This window comes from Arvicola amphibius, unplaced genomic scaffold (genome assembly GCF_903992535.2).
Source record: "Arvicola amphibius unplaced genomic scaffold, mArvAmp1.2, whole genome shotgun sequence".
Classification (NCBI taxonomy): Eukaryota; Metazoa; Chordata; class Mammalia; order Rodentia; family Cricetidae; genus Arvicola; species Arvicola amphibius.
In genome coordinates this window covers 34,746-41,694 of record NW_024582353.1, presented here as the reverse complement: position 1 = coordinate 41,694, position 6,949 = coordinate 34,746, and positions in this window count along the sequence as shown.

The following is a 6,949-nucleotide window of genomic DNA, read 5'->3' as shown; positions in this document are numbered from 1 at the left end:
TTAGAGGCACAAGTGCTCCACCAGTCTGGAATGGGCAGGGCAAGCAGAAATTACTGCATATACACTATTAAAGGTTCAGCTTAAATTTTTAAGATGAGCTTAGCATTTTAAGAAGTGGTCCTGGGCAGTAAAAAAAATACAGATTTACAATAGGACAGATTCAGATATAAGAGAACTCCACACAAGTCACAGTTCTAGATAAATGTATGTAGGCTTGGAAGAGAGAACAAAAAGAGTATAGAGAGCTATAAAGAGAAGTAAATGGTTTTTAAAAAGTAAAATAAAGTCTTTAAAGAGACAGAGTACAGATAGTAATAGAGTAAAGGAGTATGAAAAATAAGTTATATAAAGATGGAAATTTCACAGAATCTTGATTATGCATATTATTGTATATTCTTTGAAGTTTTCTTCTGTGGGAAAGCTAAGAACACAGAGAGAATTCATTGAATGGGCTATTAACCTAAGCCAACATATATATCTTAAAGGTATCTTGATTTCAAAATATGTATCTAAGGATTTTTTCCTTTAGAAAAGAGTTTCTTATTTTGTTTCCACAGAGGATGAAAACCTGAGGAATCCTTCCAAACTAATGTGGTTTGATGGACCAAGATGCCCTTCAGGGTTGCCATGAACACTCCTCAAAAATTACTTCACCCAATAATCATCAGGAAGAAGTTTGGACAGAACTACACCAATATTCCCAAATATTGTCTATAAATGTTTCTTTACATTTAAAAGGGGGTATGCTATAGAAATTTGCATTGGTATGGATTTTGATTTATTGATATAAATTTAAAGTCAATTATGTTATATGTATATTTCTGCTCTTGATTAAAGTATTATGTTTGTGCAGTTTATTTAAAAATTAATATATAATCAAGAAATATATCCTAATAGATAATCATCTATAATAGTCAAGCTTGTAGTCATGTTAGTTAGATTTTCTAGATGGACAGATATGTATTTCTGATGGATAGGCATTTTTCAGACCTTTCAAAGACTACAAAATATGGCATTTAAAATGTTTTAATGACAGTGAGACACATCAGCTCCATTCTACCTCAAAAGTAAGATAGCCATTGAGGAGGCTTCTTATGGAGTTTGTTAGCCATTTGGGCAAGAAGCTGCTTTTGCCTGAACTGCTTGATGAACTGAACATGCAGGACCTGCAGAAAAATGAGTGCTGAACTTGCCTAAAGATAAGATGCTTCATGAAAGAGTCTGTTAGACATTATGTAGAATACAGAACAATGTAACTCACAAACTATTATTATAGGCAGAACTGTCTTTGAGATTTCCTGCTTCATGGAAAATCTGCTGCATACTATGGGCCTGTGGTCTGAAGATTAGATGCCCCAATGGTACAGAAGAACTTTGGGTGACTGTTCAGGCATTGAGATGTCTCTGTCAATTCTAGAGTTTTAGAAGTTGCTGACAATGCAACTCCTGTTTATTTAAATAATATTATGTCATTCTGGAGTCTTGGATGGAGTTAAAGAATAGATATGTTTTTCTTTAGTTATCATAAAAGAGTATATATATATGTATATATGTAAATTATTATATTATTATATATAATATATATATACATATACATATATATATATGTTGTACCTGTAATTCTTGCTTGATAATTATGTAATTTTGCTATGTTAAAGTTAAAACCTTTTTTATCCAAACAGACAAAAAGTAGGTGGTGTGGGATTCTGCTATATATGCTGTGATTATCATTATGAATAAATAGAACTGGATCGGCCTGATAGAATAGACATATGCAGGGAAACCTTAACTGAATGCTGGGAGAATGAAGGGTGGAATCAGAGAGAAGTCATGAACAGACACTGGGAACATTACCCTATATATCACTGCCACTTGGAAATACACAGATTAATGAAAATGGATTAAATTAAGATGTGTGAGTTAACCAATAAGAAGCTAGAGCTAATGGGTTTAGGAGTGACTTATTTAACACAGTTTCTATGTGATTATTTTGGTTCTAACTGCCAGGTTGCCAGGAAACAAACCAACCTCCTTCCCAACAGCATACCACATTTTTCCTATAAATTTTTCAGTTTGGGAGCATCTAAGTTATTTTCAGTTTACTAGATATTAGGAAACTAACAAATAAATAACAGAAATAATAGATGTCATGACTCAAATGAACTTAACAGACATCTATAGAACATTTCACTCAAATAAAAAAAGATAGCTTTTTCTCAATACAATCGAAACTTTTCTAAAACTGACCATATAGTTAGTAACAAAGCATACCTCAACAGATATATAAAAATTGGAACAACTCCCTGTATCTTATCATATCACTACTGTTAAAAGTTAGAATTCAACAATAACACTCTTATAAGAACTCCAAAAATTCTCAGAAATTTAACAATGCTCCATTGAATCTTCTCAGCATCAAGGAAGAAATAAGAAAGTAAAGACTTCCTAGAATTGAAGGAAAATGAATGCACAACATACTCTAACCTTTGGACACTATGAAAGCAATGCTAAGAATGGAGAAATTTCATGCTGTTTACTAAAGAGCACACCTGAGAGCTCCAGAAAAAAAAAAGAAGCAGAACCACTCTGGAGGGGTAGAGAACAGGAAATCATAAAATTGAGGTCTGAAATCAATAAAATAGAAACAAGGAAAATATTACAAAGAATTAATGAAACAAAGAACTTCTTTGAAAACAATCAACAAGTCAGACAAACCCTTAGTCAAGTGGATCTAAAGGCAGAGAGGGAACATCCAAATTAACAAAATCAGAAATAAAATGGGGGACAAAACAACACACACTGAGAAAATCCAGAGACTCATTAAGCCATACTTTAAAAACTTGTACTAAAAGAGACTGGAAAATTTAGAAGACAAGGCAGTTTTCTGGGTAGGTATCAAATATAAAAATTAGATTACTTATTGGAGGGTATTCATATTTATAATATTAATTCCACTGATCATTGGGCATGGAAGATCTTTCACTTTTCTGATATATTCTTCACTTTCTTTTTTTAATGTAGAAATTTTTAATATACATTTTTACATGATTGCTTAGAGTTTCCCTGAAATATTTCTGTGACTGTTGTGAAAAATATTGCTTCACTGATTTTATTCAATGTCCATTTTTCTTCCTACAGTTAAAGGCTACTAATTTTCTTTTATTAATTATAAATCCTGCTCTTTTGATAATACTTTTTATCTTGTATAGACGTTTACTGGTGGAAATTTTGAGGTCACTTATGTATGCAATCTTATTATCTTCAAATATGTACTTTGACCTTACTTTTTAATTTGTATCCCTTGGCATCTTTTAGTTGTTTTATGTTTCCAGGTAAGATAGTAGTATAATAAATATGTATGGAGGCAATGGAAAACATTGTCTTGTTCCCCATTTCAGTGTAAATGCCTTGATTTTCTTCCATTTATTTTGATGTTGCCTGTGTTCTTGTTCTAAATTGCCTCTATTTAGTTGAACTGTGTCTCCTGTACCTCAAATTTCTTCAGTAACTTTATCTTGAAAAGGAGTTGAATTTTGTTAAAAACCTATTACACATGTAATGAAACAGTCATTTGCTTTTTGCATTTCATACTGTTTACATGAAAAGTTAGATTTATTGCATTTATAAATATATTATTTTTGAACTATTCCTATTTTCTGGAGTGCATTTTACTTGAAGCTAATGGATTATTATTATTTAATTATTCATATACTTAATTCACAAGTATTTTACTGTAAATTTGTGCATCTATGTTCATATTTGTAATTGATCTGCAATTTTTTTGTTGAGTCTCCTTTTGGTTAATATGTAAAGTTAATTTTGGTCCTTTAAAATGAATTGGGCATTTATTATATTTATATATGATCCTTGTATCCCTAATATCACTAAGATCTTTATCATAAAGGGGTGTTGAATATTGTCAAATGCTTTTTAGCATCTAATTAAATGATCATATGTTTTTTTCTTTCAGTTTATTTACATGATGGATTACATTGATAGACTTTCATATGTTGAACAAGCCCTGCATCTCTGGTATGAAGCCTACATGATCATAATGGATGATTTATTTTGACGTGTTCTTAGATTCAGTTTGCCAGTACTTTATTGAGAATTTTTGCATAGATGTTCATGAGTGAGATTGGTTTGTAATTCTCTTTCTTGGTTGAGTCTTTGTGTAGTTTTGGTATCAAAGTAATTGTAGCTTCATAAAAAGAGTTTGGTAATGACTCTTCTGCAAGCTAATAGCAAACATCAGATTAAATAGAGAGAAACTCAAAGCGATTCCACTAAAATCAGGAATAAGACAAGGTTGTCCACTCTCTCCATATCTCTTCAACATAGTGCAACATAGCAATAGCAATAAGACAACACAAGGAGATCAAGGGGATTGGAAATGGAAAGGAAGAAGTCAAACTTTTGTTTTTTGTAGATGATATAATAGTCTAAATAAGTGAACCATCAAAAAACTCTGTAAGAGAACTCCTACAGCTCATAAATACATTCAGTGATGTGGCAGGATACAAGATCAACTCAAAAAAATCAGTAGCCCTCCTACAGACAAAAGATAAAGAAGTGGAGAGAGAAATCAGAGAAACATCATATTTCACAGAGCCAAAATTAACATAAAGTATCTTGGGATAAAAATAACCAAGGAAGTGAAAAATATATTTGACAAGCACTTAATTGAAGAGGATATCAGAAAATGGAAGGATCTCCCATGCTCTCGGATTGGTAGGATCAACATAGTAAAAATGGCAATTCAACCAAAGGCAGTCTATAGATTCTGATGGAAGAGGGTCATCTGTCTGTGTGTTACTTTCATTGGTTAATAAAGAAACTGCCTTGGCCCTTTAATAGGACAGAAAATTAGGTAGGCCGAGTAGACAGAACAGAATTGTGGGAGAAAGAAAGCAGAGTCAGGCAGATGCCTCAGGCAGACACCATGCCTCTCCTCTCTGAGATGGATGCAGGTTAAGGTCTTTCCTGGTAAGCCACCACCTTGTGGTGCTGCACAGATTATTAGAAATGGGTTAATCAAGATGTGAGAGTTACCCAATAAGAGGCTACAGATAACGTGCCAGGCAGTGTTTAAAAGAATACAGTTTTTGTGTAATTATGTTGGGTAAAGCTAACCAGATAGTGGGAAGCAGCCCACCGCTCCAATCACTACAGAAGAGCTGGCCCTGTGGTGAGAAGTGGCCTGCCACTCCTTCTAAAAGATTCAATGCAATCCCCATCAAAATTCCAACAAAATTCTTCACAGACCTTGAGAGAAAAATAATCAACTTTATGTGAAAAGAAAACCCAGGATAGCCAAAACAGTCCTATACAATAAAGGAATTTACAGAGGCATTACCATCCCTGACTTCAAACTCTATTACAGATCCACTGTAATGAAAACAGCTTGGTATTGTCATAAAAACAGAAACATTGACCAATGGAATAGAATTGGAGACCTGGATATTAATCTACAAATCTATGAACACCTGATTTTTAACAAAGAAGCTAAAATTATACACTGAAAGAAAGAAATCAACTTTAACAAATTGTGCTGACATAACTGGATGTCAACCTGTAGAAGAATGAAAATAGATCTATATCTATCACCATGCACAACTCAAGTCAAAATGGATTAAAGACCTCAATATAAATCTGACCACACTGAATCTGATAGAAGAGAAAGTGGAAAGTAGTCTGTGATACATGGACACATGAGACTACTTTCTATGTATAACCCCAGTAGAACAGACAATAAGAGAACAATGAATAAATGGAACCCTCTGAAACTGAGAAGCTTCTGTAAAGCAAACGACAGAGTCATTAAGACATAAAGGCAACCTACTGAATGGCAGAAGATCTTCACCAACCTCACATAAGACAAAGAACTGATCTCAAAACAGGCAACCCACTGAATGTGAGAAGATCTTCAACAACCCCACATCAAACAATAGACTGATCTCCAAAATATATAAAAAGCTCAATAAATTAGACATTAAAATTCTAAATAACCCAATTAAAAAATGGGATCCTGAACTGAACAGAGAATTCTCAACAGAAGAATTTCAAATGGCCAAAATGTACTTAAGGCCATGTTCAACTTCTTTAGTGATCAGGGAAATGCAAATCAAAACAACTTTAAGATATCATCTTACACCTGCCAGAATGGCTAAAATCAAAAACACCTATGATAACCTATGTTGGAGAGGATTTGGAGTAAGGGGAACACTTATCCATTGCTGGTGGCAAAATTGTCCAACTACTTTGGAAATCAGTGTGGTGGTTTCTCAGAAAATTGGGAATCAACCTATTTCAGGATTCAGCAATACCACTCTCGACAATATACCCAAGAGATGTCCAATCATACTACAAAAGCTATGTTCAACTATGTTCATAGCAGCATTATTTGTAATTGCCAGACCTGGAAACAACCTAGATGCCCCTCAATGGACAAATAGATAAAGAAAATGTGGCTAATCTACACATTAGAGTAATACTCAGTGGTTAAAAAAAAAAAAGGCATCTTGAATTTTGCATGCAAATGGATGGAAATAGAAAACACTATCCTGAAGTGAGTTAGTCCAGACCCAAAAATATGAATATTGTATGTAGTCACTCATTAGTCGATTCTTGCCATAAACAAAGGACATTGAGAGTATAGTTTAAGATCCTAGAGAACCTAAGTAATAAGGTGAACCCCCCAAAAAACATATATAGATCCTACTAGAAATTGTAAGCAAACAAGATCACCAGGCAAAAGTTATGAGCACTGGGGTGAGGGTGTGGTGGGGGGAAGGAAAGAGGGTGCCAGAGAGGGAGAAGATGAGGGTGGGGGAGAGCTTGGGGGAGTGGGATGTTTGAGATGGAGGAAGGACAGATATGGGAGCAGGGAAGAAGATATCTTAACTAAGGGAGGCATTGTGGGGTTAGCAAAAGGCTAGAGTGTAGAAAG